Source organism: Xenopus laevis, chromosome 6L, assembly GCF_017654675.1.
Source record: "Xenopus laevis strain J_2021 chromosome 6L, Xenopus_laevis_v10.1, whole genome shotgun sequence".
Lineage (NCBI taxonomy): Eukaryota > Metazoa > Chordata > Amphibia > Anura > Pipidae > Xenopus > Xenopus laevis.
The window spans coordinates 16307120-16320756 of NC_054381.1; positions in this window are offsets into that span (position 1 = coordinate 16307120).

Genomic DNA, 13637 nt, shown 5'->3' on the forward strand with positions numbered 1-13637 from the left:
CTTCTGAGCAGGTTTAGAAATGGTTTCTGAGATGTTTTGAGTATGTGGAGAGTCAGGGAAAGCTGCATGAGCAGTAGTGTATTATTCATTTTTCACCTTTGAGATATGAACCATGGTTTAATCACAAGACGTTCTGATAATGTTGATACCGGGTTTCATAGCTTATCATTGTAAACATTCCATATACACGGCAGTACAAAAGGGTAGGAGGCCAGGAGATCATGAGTAAGAGCTTGGGCAGGGGTTGCAATGGGCTAAAAAGATATATGATTTGGATATTCCAGCCAATCGTAGGCTGTTTTCAGCCCTAGATCACCCTCCTACTACCGGATTAAGCACTAATTAACGATTGTCTAAGATTTTTTAATTACAGTGAATGCAGCTTGGCCTCCATCGGATCCAGCTGTGCTCAGGCAGGGGGAATGTTTGGGTCTGTGCAACTCACGTCAGAGATGCGTTTAGGGTGGGTTCAAATGGGGGAGACGCACATAGTAGAGCTCTGGAGAGCAGTAGCTCAGAGGAATTGATATACTAGATTAAGATACCACCACTGATACTTCATTCCTTTGTTTTCCACCTTGTGGCTGCCAATGGATGCCAGAAGTTCCACTAGAACTCCATAGGTTGGAACAATTTACTTTTTAAATATAATAGGGTGGGCCCACAAATATCTGTCTTGCCTTGGGCACCACCACCCTTAAAGGTGCCCTGCTCTGAGTATAAATTAGCCAACCAATGCCTTCCCTATTATTGTTAGTTTTCATCCATCAAACTCTACCTACTTCCATGGGTCTCTACCACCACATAGGTTCACTTAGTTTCTTAGTTGAATAAGTATCACTGAGAAATATTTTATCTTTATAAAGTTTGCCTCAGAGTGAGAATGGAGAGTAGACTCTGATTGTATGTTATACGTTATAAAATGACAAATGCATGGGTGTTGCCTGTTTATTTTTCCCTGTCGATGGGGAATATTTTTCCAGCACTTCCAGAATGAGGTACAGAGCCCCCCTGGGTTACCCAGGTTGAAGAAGCACCTACCTCCCTTTTGGTACTTTCCCTTTCACCTTGTTCTACAAAAGTTTACACCTCATAGTAACTCAGTATACTCAACAGTGATGGTGGATTAATTGGGAGGTCCACCTCTTCCCCATAGACTCTTCAGTGCCTCTCTTTTTTTTTTCATCAAAGTTCTGTTTGAATTTTCCTCTTATTTTTCTGTTTTGTTGGCTAAAAAAAATGATTCATTGTGTAGAAACTCTTATGTGGTCATGTGATCTGATTTGTCTTTCACCATGAGGGGGGTTATTAACATGTTGCTCAGCTGAGGCAAGTAATATGGCTGACCTAATCTCCTCGTTGCAAAAGTTGTGTTGCAAATAGCCCCGGTTTTGCAGGTAGGTCTGTGATCACATATAATCAGGGTATCAACAGGACTACGGACTTGCTGCATCATTGTACTCCAGCCATAAGTTGTTTCAACAGCTTTCCTCGATTGTTCACTTCTTTGTATCTCTTTTCTTTTTGAGACCGTTGTGAAGATTATTGTCTCCGTACGGAGGTCTTTTCATTGGGTGTTTATGGGTTGTTGTTATAATGGAATAATATTAATAAAGATAAGGACTGAACGTTATGTTGTGCCATTTATTGCTGTGTCAGTGTTCAGTATATGGGAAAGGGGCCCTTGATCAGCCATGGACAATGGACCTCATCCACAGTGAAGGCCTCTGCTTGGACATCAAGATGTTCCACTTGCCTGGACAATGATCGGATATCAGTCAGGGAGACCATCATTTCTAGCCTATACATGGACCATTGGGCTGCTGTACTCACAGAATGAATCACTAATTATATCTGTCATTGCCCCCCCTTAGTTTATAACAAGGTGATAGATATATGAGTATCAACCACAGTTCCAAGAATATCTGGGGCAGTGATCCCTAACATGTGGCTCCTGAGCAACATGTTTGACACCAAATCTGTGTATGTTGCTCCCAGTTGCCTCAAATCAGGTTCTTATTGAATTACAGACTTGGAGGCAAGTTTTGGTTGTATAAAAACCAGATGTACTGCCAAATAGAGCCTCATGTAGGCTGCCAGTCCACATAAGGGCTACCAAACAACCAATCACAGTCCTTATTTAGCTCCACCAAGGAATATGTTCATGCTTGTGTTGCTCCCCAGTTCTTTTTACATCTGAATGTTGCTCATGCGTAAAAGAAGTTTGGGGATCTCCAATCTAGGGTATCAAATAAATGCCCACCCACAATCTTCCCCCTTCCCAGCCATTGCTCTAGGCCAGTGATCCCCAACCAGTAGCTCATGAGCAACATGTTGCTCTCCAACCCCTTGGATATTGCTCTCAGTGGTCTCAAAGCAGGTGATTATTTTTTAATTCAGGCTTGGAGGCAAGTTTTGGTTGCTTAAAAACCTGGTGTACTGCCAAACAGTCTCCTGTAGGCTGCCAGTCCATATAGGGGCTACCAATAGCCAATTACAGCCCTTATTTGGCACCTCCCAGGAACATTTTCCCTGCTTGTGTTACTCCCCAACTCTTTTTAAATCTGATTGTTGCTCACACGTGAAAAAAGTTGGGGACCTCTGAGTCTAGGCCATTGTCCAACAGAGAGAAACAACTTCAAGATAGGATTAACCCAAACTAGAGGATTTTGGGACCAAAGAAAAATGGAGGCAGATAACTATCTCATCCAGTCTGCCTTTTCCATTTGTGAGAAGGGGCTTAAAATAAAATAATTTGGGCAGTACAATAGTCTCTTGTGTGTGTGTCATTAAATATCTAACTGTATGGACCTATCACATTTGGTAGATCTATGTCTCTGGCAAGAAGCCTTCAAGATATTACACTGATGGTGTAATTGGGAAGATGTTGCCCCTGGCAATACAGGAAGGCTGGGCCCTCAACTGATAAGGTAAAATTCCATCAAGAATATCCCACCCTCCTTCTGTTAAACTCCAGCTTCTTGTGTCAGCCCCCTACAGCCTTCTTATCTACAGCTGCTGCTTTGTGGGACCCCAAACTATAATTATGACCCTGGCGAGTAGAGTCTCGTTCAACCTCAAGTCAGCTGTGCCTATTACTAATTCATTGGGCAGAGAGATAATATCTGAAAATCCTCCAGATTCGAATTGGAGACACACCCGTATACACCTCGAAAGTCGATCAAGTACAAACTACTGTTTTATTATTATTTTTTGGATAAAATTGTGTCTATGGGAGACAACCTTTCTGTAAATGGGAGCTTTCTGGATAATGGGGTTCTAGATAATACATCCCAAACCTACTAGAAAATCATGCAAGCATTAAATAAACCCAATAGGCTGGTTTTGCTTCCAATAAGGATTAATTATATCTCAGTTGGGATCAAAAAGGAAATTATTTTTAAAAGTTTTATTTATTTGATTAAAATGGAGTCTATGGGAGATGGCCATTCCGTAATAGGAAGCTTTGTGATAATATTAATACAATGACATGAATATTGAAAAGGATTAACCAATGTACATTGGTATGTTGCTTAGAATTACATTTCTCAAAAGTTAAAAAAGTTTACATTTCTCCTTTAGAATTTCTTTTCTATTATTTGGGCGCTTCATTTTTATAATTATCCCAAACTAAAAGATACATCTTTCAACCCATAAAGCAAAAAGCTCTTCTAGTTCTATAACCAACAGGATTGTGGTTGGGTCGATCATCATTCTGGCAGTTTAAGGAACTCGTTTTTCCTACTGCAGCAGGACAGACAGTGATTTGCTGCCCTTTAGTGGCAAATATTTACATTACAGGAATATCATTTCTTGTGGGCTGATTCCCAGCACATTCTCTGGGTGGCTGTCATCTGAGCTTAGGCCAACTCACATAGTACAGATATAAAATATGAAAGACAAGACTGATTAGGAATTAAAATTCACGACATGGCAGCTCATAAATCAGTGCAGTCTGCATCATAATTCTCAACACTGTAGCTTCAGCTTCCGTGACAGATGGAAACTCACATTTGCTCATGTTTTGCTCATGTTTTGACGATTTCCAATGACCCCCCAAGCTTAGCTTCTCAACAGTAGCTCAGAGCTGACTGAGCATGTGCAGTGCCACTGACACTTAAATGATGAGTCTAACATGATGTGGAGCTGCTGGAGGCAACTTTGAAGGCCTGGATCATTACTGTTATAGGGCTGCTGAACCTCTGGACTGATACAGTAAGTTCAGTATATAAAATACAGCATTTGTAACTTAAAGGGATTCTGTCATGATTTTTATGATGTCGTTTTTATTTCTAAATTACACTGTTTACACTGCAAATAATTCACTCTACAATATAAAATTTCATTCCTGAACCAGCAAGTGTATTTTTTTAGTTGTAATATTGGTGTGTAGGTGCATCTCAGGTCATTTTGCCTGGTCATGTGCTTTCAGAAAGAGCCAGGACTTTAGGATGGAACTGCTTTCTGACAGGCTGTTGTTTCTCCTACTCAATGTAACTGAATGTGTCTCAGTGGGACCTGGATTTTACTATTGAGTGTTGTTCTTAGATCTACCAGGCAGCTGTTATCTTGTGTTAGGGAGCTGCTATCTGGTTACCTTCCCATTGTTCTGTTGTTAGGCTGCTGGGGGGGGGGTGATATCACTCCAACTTGCAGTACAGCAGTAAAGCGTGACTGAAGTTTATCAGAGCACAAGTCACATGACTGGGGACAGCTGGGAAACTGACAATATGTCTAGCCCCATGTCAGATTTCAAAATGACATTTATAAAAAAAATCTGTTTGCTCTTTTGAGAAACGGATTTCAGTGCAGAATTCTGCTGGAGCAGCACTATTAACTGATGTGTTTTGGGGAAAAACGAATTCCCATGACAGTATCCCTTTAACATATGTGCTCCTGTTGTCTTTTCTATATCCTCCAGCACTTTCTCTATTACCTGGCTGAAATCAGCACGCGGCCATAACACCTCTGCTGTAAAGTATCACTGATTTGCACAGGACTTTATTATACCAACGCCCCTTTCACTGTACAGAGGAGTCCATTCCTTACAGAGACTTTTTGTGATGGGTGTCTGATTCTCTCTCTCTCTCTCTCACAACAAGTATTATTATTACAAGTTATTATTCCAGGGACACATGTTATGGTAGCGACACTCCGATCTGCCTTTATTCTCATTATACGCCATCCTGCGCGGGTATAAAAGGCAACTTTGATGTGAAGTATGGAGAAGAGAAGGCAGAATTAGCCTTTATTACATTTAATTGGGGGAGCCGTGTAAGATAATGCATGTGATGTTGTTCTCATTCACTTATTGATAGTTGCTTTTAGCCAAGAGTCGGGATGGAAATACATAGAGGACACAGGCTGTTCCACGTGGCACCATTGAACAGTGTTATTACTTGTTCCAGCCCCTAGGTGGCAGTGTGGGACAGGGAATCTGATTAGAGTTAAAAGTGGTCCCTCAGTATCAATAGGGAGGGAGGGAATTTCTCTATAAAGCTATAAAATGGTGAAGGAGCCTATTTGGCAAATATCCAGGGATATGATTATCAGAGAGAAGTAGCTATGGTAACAACTAGGGATGCACCAAATCCCCTATTTTGGATTCGGCCGAACCCCTGAGTCCTTCGAAAAAAATTCGGCCGAATACTGAACTGAATCCGAATCCTAATTTGCATATGCAAATTAGGGGTGGGAAGGGGAAGACATTTTTTACTTCCTTGTTTTGTGACAAAAAGTCACGTGATTTCCCACCCCGCCCATATACAAATTAGGCTCCGGATTGGGTTCGGCCGGGCAAAAGCATACCTCCCAACATTTTGGAAGTAAAAAGAGGGAAAAAAAAATTTTGTAGCAGCAATTTTTGACCACACCCCTTTCTGTGGCCACACCCCCTAATTACCATGTTTGTTTTACAAAATTTGGCAGGTTATGAAAGTTTGAAAATATTTCTCCTCATCTAAACTGTGTTTTTGTGTCTCAAAATTGTTACAAAGTATCTTATTTGCACCTGTTAGTTGTTGTGGGCTCTCTGCTAAAAGCCAATTAAGTGAGAAACTGTTTCTTTTTCTGGCTGTTCAGTGCAGAGAAAAGAGGGACTTTCCAGTACAAATGAGGGACTGCGGGTTGAGCTGTCAAAAGAGGGACTGTCCCTCCGAAAAAGGGACAGTTGGGAGGTATGCAAAAGGCTTGGGCGAATCCAAATCCTGCTAAAAAAGGCAGAATCCCGAACCGAATCCTGGATTCCGTGCATCCCTAGTAACAACCCTTTAAAGTTGCACCTGTAATGTAAGTAATGAGTTACTACTAATGCTTTGTATGCATGCCATTATTATTATTATTATTATTATTATTATTAACATGTTTTTATAGAGCGCCAACATATTGTGCAGAGCTGTAATATAAATGCGTTTATACATAGAAAACACATGAATTGCATACATAGAACATACAGAGTTACATACACAACGACCAGTACCGGTACAAAAGGTGAGGACGGCCCTGTGCAAAAGAGCTTACAATCCAAAGGGGAATTCTTCGATTGGGCTGCTCTAAGCAGTATCTTACGAATGACTTTAAAGAGGTGGTTCACCTTTACGTCAACTTTTAGTATTTTATAAAATGTCGCCAACTTTCCAATTTGTCTTCATTTTTTTTTATAGTTTATGAATTATATGCCTTCTTCTTCTGACTTTCTCCAGTTTTCAAATGGGGGTCACTGACCCCATCTAAAAAAAAAAACAAATGCTCTGTAAGGCTACAAATGTATTGTTACTGCTACTTTTTATCACTCCTCTTTCTGTTCTATGAATAGGAGAGGCCTGACGATAAAGATGAGAAATAAAAATTAGCAATGACATTACATTTGTAGCCTTCCAGATCATTTGGTTTTTTTTAGATGGGGTCAGTGACCCCTATTTGAAAGCTGGAAAGAGTCAGAAGAAGAAGGCAGATAGTTCAGAAACTATAGAAAATAAATTATTAAGACCAATTGAAAAGTTGCTTAGAATTAGCCAATCTCTAACATACTAAAAGTTTAATTAAAGCTGAACCACCCCTTTAGTTCTAGAGGTGAGAGCAAAGCCAATCAGGGTGCCACACAGCAACAGGCCTCAGTTTAGGGCAGCAAAGACAAGATGAGAATGAGGATCAAGACAGGAGACAAACAAAGAGGGTATTTTATGCTTTTATCTGTGGGTAAGTAAATAAGATAAAAAAAATACCAGCAATTACACAGAAGAGTGATTCACCAGCCTTAAAGAAAGGACAAATAATATGTAAAACCTGGTCACTGAAAGAAGCAATGGTGGCCATCTTGGTAAAGGGCAGATTCCCTGACTACACAAAATAAAATGTGATAAATAGTGATGGGCGAATAAATTCGACAGGATAGAATTTCCGTGAAAAATCCGCCGCGTCAAAAACATTCGGGCGCGCGGCAGAATAGTCACGCGCATTAAAAATTGTGGCGCGTCAAAATGATTCCGAAGCCCATTGACTTTGATGCATTTGGACAGAATAGGCGTGCGTATAAAAATTGTAGCGGGCGTCGAAATTGACGCACGTCAAAATAATTTTGACGCCCATTGACTTCAATACGTTTCGCTAATTTTTCAGGACAAATTCGCCCATCACTATTGCTAAAGCGACATCACGTGGATAGAGGCTGAGCTGCAGGGAATTCTGCTACAGAACACAAAGATGTTAGATGGATCCTAGAGGAACGGGGGCACCAAGTCCTGATAATACCCCAGAAATGTCCCAAACTGTCCTAAATAGGAGTCACCGATACGACTGCAAGTGGGCACCCAGCTGACAGATGTGTTTGAGGGGAGACGCTTTGCATTTATTGGGGGGCACAGAGGCACACAATGTCTGAATACCCATTCTGCTCTGCTACAACACACCCCCTGAATTGGTATGAACCCTTAAAGAGACAGAGAGCTCACACGCTGGGAGGCAACAGCCACGGTCTTAGTCTGAGTCCCCAATCCCAACCTGCCCAGTGTCACATCAAGTGTGTTCTGTTGGATTGGGAGCAGAGCAGGCACGCGATTGGCCCACATTTCATCTCCATATTCCCTGCATGCCCCCCATTAGTTTGCACAAGGTTCAGTTACACATAGCACCCATTTTTAAACAGTTGGCCAGTATATCGAAACTGCTAACTAGTTGCTATGGGTTACTAGACCCAGTAACATTCTTTCCACCCCCTACAATGGTTGTCATGTACTGTATATTACTGCTAAGAGCCAGATTGGGCATGCACCAGCAGTCTATATATACAGTGAATAAAGTACCTCCTCTTGTAATATATATAGTGAATAAAGTACCCCCTCTTGTAAAATATAAGGATATTATAAGTTACCGAGGAGTTTCATGACCATATAAAAACACGAGGCCGAAGGCCGAGTGTTTTTATAGAGGTCATGGAACTCCGAGGTAACTTCTAATATCCTCATATTTTGCAACTGGGGGTACTTTATTAATTATAATACACAAGTTTCAGTGAGTCATGTGACGGAAATGACATCAGAACTGACCGTTTATAACTGATGACATCAGAACTCACCGTTTATAAGAATATAATTTACAGGATATTCATGGCTTTTGTGTATTATAAGGATATTATAAGTCACTGAGGAGTTTCATGACCATATAAAAACAGGTCATGGAACTCCGGGTGGCTTTTTATATTTTCATATTTTGCAACAGGGGGTACTATATTTATTATAATACACAAGTTTTAGTGAGTCATGTGACAGAAATGACATCAGAACTCACCGTTTATAACTGATGACATCACTATTGTTTATAAGTATATAATTTACAGGATATTCATAGCTCCTGTGTATTACATATTTCTATATATACATGAGACCAGGCATACAAATATATACAAATAACCAGGCTGTGTGCTATAAGCTTTTTTGCCATTTGGACCTTATGAGGCTCATTAGTGCGGCACAAATACAGCAAAAGGTCATGAGTCAGAGTCAGCAGTGCACAGCGGGTTATTTAGCAATGAATGCACAACCTACATCAGTACAGCTCAGCCTGATACATGCAGAGAATTTTATTTTAATCACAGGGAACCCACCTGCAGTATATGTGACTTGGTCTACCTGGGGGGTAGGGCCCCAAGCTATCACCTTGCCTAGAGGCCAATATAGTCCCTGCTCTTATCTCTGTTGTATCCAAAATAAAGCACTGAAGGGCAGCAGAGCTGATTCTCTATACAGCCATATGGTGCACATATCTAGTGTTGACATTTATCAAATTGCTTGGCTATTGCTCCCCATTCATGTCTAGGGCAATTGCCATTTGAAGAGTTTTGCTGACCAATCACTGGAACTCACTCCCTGACTGCCCTTTCATTAAGGACACCCTCCTTTGCTGCTGGCGAAACCCCCTTTCCTCCATTCCCAGCATATGTCTGCTTTTCTGGCTTTTCTCCTTGGAACAGGTAACTCTCCCCAAGGGCTTTATATCATTTGCTCCCCCCTCACCTCCAAATCTTGTTTTGAATGGGGCTGAATCTCTAACCCAAAGAAACAACGGCTCTAAAAACATCCCCGTCCCTAAGAAAACTGGCAAAGAACTTCCCTTAATCATAATAAAATGCAAATACTATTCCATTTATCTTTTGTTCCACCAAAATATAATGAATCCCTGAAAACCCACTTTCATGTATTCTCTATTAGCGGCTGCTTTTATGTCAGAGACGGGAAATGCTATTTATATTATTTAAAGGGTAAACAGGATTATGCAAAGCAACCGTCGAATTATAAGGAAACAGTTAATATTCTGCATGTGTCAGTCTTTGAACTTCATTTTAACCCCCTGCTGTGTTCATGCCTGGCGTATTCTCTGCGTGTGTGATCTATAATAATACATAGAGCCGGGGCTTTTTTTTTTTTTTGTAAATGTCAAGGGTTTCTGATTGCCAGACGAGTCCTATAGCCATAATGAGTGCAGTGATTGCACGGTCTTAAAGAAATGATAGTTAATTTGAATAAAGCCCCCTGAATGTATTTATGTATAAATGACTGACACACACATGCACTCGATCATTATACTATACTATTATACTATAGGCACCATCTCTCCCTACTATACCTGCTATCCCACAGTCACACTCCCTTCCCAGAGACTATTATCCACTGTTACTATAGGCACCATCTCTCCCTACTATACCTGCTATCCCACAGTCACACTCACTTCCCAGAGACTATTATCCACTGTTACTATAGACACCATCTCTCCCTACTATACCTGCTATCCCACAGTCACACTCCCTTCCCAGAGACTATTATCCACTGTTACTATAGGCACCATCTCTCCCTACTATACCTGCTATCCCACAGTCACACTCCCTTCCCAGAGACTATTATCCACTGTTACTATAGGCACCATCTCTCCCTACTATACCTGCTATCCCACAGTCACACTCCCTTCCCAGAGACTATTATCCACTGTTACTATAGGCACCATCTCTCCCTACTATACCTGCTATCCCACAGTCACACTCCCTTCCCAGAGACTATTATCCACTGTTACTATAGGCACCATCTCTCCCTACTATACCTGCTATCCCACAGTCACACTCCCTTCCCAGAGACTATTATCCCACTGTTACAATTGTCACCATCTCTCCCTACTATACCTGCTATCCCACAGTCACACTCCCTTCCCAGAGACTATTATCCCACTGTTACTATAGGCACCATCTCTCCCTACTATACCTGCTATCCCACAGTCACACTCCCTTCCCAGAGACTATTATCCACTGTTACTATAGACACCATCTCTCCCTACTATACCTGCTATCCCACAGTCACACTCCCTTCCCAGAGACTATTATCCACTGTTACTATAGGCACCATCTCTCCCTACTATACCTGCTATCCCACAGTCACACTCCCTTCCCAGAGACTATTATCCATCAATATCTATCTCACCTTTGTTGCTACCGCTACTGCTTTTCAGTTCTGTAAAAATGCCACTTGGGGGAGCTCTTCACCGGATAAGAAAACGTATGACCCAAATGTTGCAGTAAATCATCCCAATTTAATTATACTCCATTAGATACTGTTTGCTTATATAGTAATTCTTAATGAGATTGATAAATGTCTTCTCACGCTTTTATTTTCCTCCTACTTCTAAATTAAAAAAAAAAAGCGAAAAACAAACTAAAAATGTTCCATCGGGGAGATAAACACTGGCGCCAAATAAGATATCCCTTTTCCAGCCTAATATAAAGTCAGTTTGTACCCAGAGAGCCCAGAAACACCTTGTTCTGCTGCTATTCCGGGTTCCTGCGCCTCATTACTGGGGTGAATGTTTGAGCTGCATGATTTGAACACTTGATTCTGTGCAGCAGGAGAGAAGCGTCGGTGACAGGGCCTGGGGATGAGTTCCAGAGCTGAGTGTAATCCCTTCCAAACTAGTCCTGCACATTAAAACCTTCCCATTGAGGGACAACAATTTTTCAATCTCGCTTTTATTCCGCTGGAGATAAAACATAAAAGTTTGACATTTTCTTTGCATTTTTATTTTACACCGACATTATCCCATTAAGAAAAGAATTTATAAGCTGCAGGGTGGGGGTTTGGATGTAAGTACCCATAATATCATTGAGTGGGGCTCATTTATCAAAATCCTGTGTGATGTGCCACACAAAAACATTTGCAATAAGCTCTTGACACTGGGTGTCCCTGTTGTTGCACCTACAGCAGCTGCAGTAAGATAATGAGAAGCCAATTATGGGCACAAGATACAGTGACGACTATTGTGAATGAGGTGCAAAGTGCAATAGATGCAAAATAGCACTGATATTTAGCCCTTACAGTCCTTCACACGTCACATTTGTGAAGCTCAGACACAAGACATGAATCCGGACCTACAGCCTTAATTTTTACCCTTCTGGAACTGCTACTGGATTCGACCTGCAATTGCCTTGTCTGCTGACTAAGGGGCAGATTTACTCCAGGGTGAAAATTCGCCAGCGAACACTTCACACATGTGTCACTCTACACATTCTCATACACTATACGGATAATATTGCGGAACACACAACATTCGCCAGGCGAAAATTCACTCAGACAGCGCTAATTTACTGGAATTTGCAGTTTTGACGTTTCGCTAGCATTACTTCGTCAATACGAGCAATTTAAAGCAAAGATGCGCTAGCTTTCATTTCTGCCTACTGCAAATTCGCTAGAGGTCTTGCTCTCAGGCTAATTTGCATACGGCGAGAAATTTAAAGTTGAATGGACGTATATTTTGCAGCAAATTCATTACATTACACAAGTCCAGGGAACCTTAATAAAGACAATAGAGTTGTTATAATGCCCTACACATGAGCCCACTGTATAGTTAATGTTCCATATGTTAGGAAATGTATGGGGGGAACCCGTTTACCCCCAAAAAAAGTAAGGATTTTTGGAGGTTATCACTCTGAAAAAAATCGTCAGCGTTTTTTGGAAGCTTTTTCCACTGAAAAATATGATGTAAGTAACATAGGATTGAGGAAGATCTATCCACTCCAGTGCACTTCGCTTGGTCTGAGCTGGAGAAGTCTGTCGAAAGAGGTAACGTTCAGTAAAATCCGCATTTTAGTGAATTTGCGGAGTAAAATTTGCCCATGGGCAGTTACCTATAGAAACCAATCAGGGATTAGCTTTTTAAAGCTGTAAGAAGAACAATGAATGCAGCAATTGGATTGGTTGCCATGGGTTACTGCCCTTGGGCAAATTTGCCCAGTGTTTATAAATGACCCTCAGTATTTCCAGAATGCAGAGTTACTTATATCAGCTCTGTTTAGGATAGAAGTTGCCATATTAGCTTGTGACATCATTTCCTGCCAGAGTCTCTCCCTGCTCACTCATAGCTCTAGGCTCAGATTACAGCAGAAAGGGAAGGATGGACAGGAGCAAACTGAGCATGCTCACGCCCGGGGCAAGGTGGTTTAAACTGAAAACAGGAAGTCTGATACAGAAGCCCATGAGTACACAATAGAAGGAAAGAAATGTGGTGTTTCTTTTGACAGAATTACTTTGAGGGTTTACTGGTGAATTTATATAGAACTTTCTGATAAAGCTTTCTTAGTTTTAATCTTTCCTTATCCTTTAATGTTATTGTTGCCCAAATTGGCTCATGAAATACAGATTTGTAGAGATTGCATCAACTGTGCACAAACGGGAAATAATCTAACAATTGCCGGCCATATATATATAAATACAAATATACAGAAATGCCTAAAATGAGCAAGCGATACAATTCTATTGCCTTATTCTTCATTATGGGTTTAAAGAGACTGGGGTCGGCAAACACCCTTTAATAAGCTTTTACCAACAAAAATGAAACCTTGTGCCTTAATTCCGATAATGACACCAAAACTATCAACAAATTATTCACTGGTGCTATTATGGCTTCCATTGAATTTATTTTCTGACTGTGAAATATAAAATTAATTTGTTCACATAAACAAAGACAAGTATCAAATTCATTGTCACATTAAATCCATGTCCAGTGATCCAGCCTAATATTAAACCACAAAGAAATAAAATGTAGTCGTTATTAAACCTAAGAGCCCCCACCTGCCTAGAGAACAGATCTGTGATGTAAAAATCTGC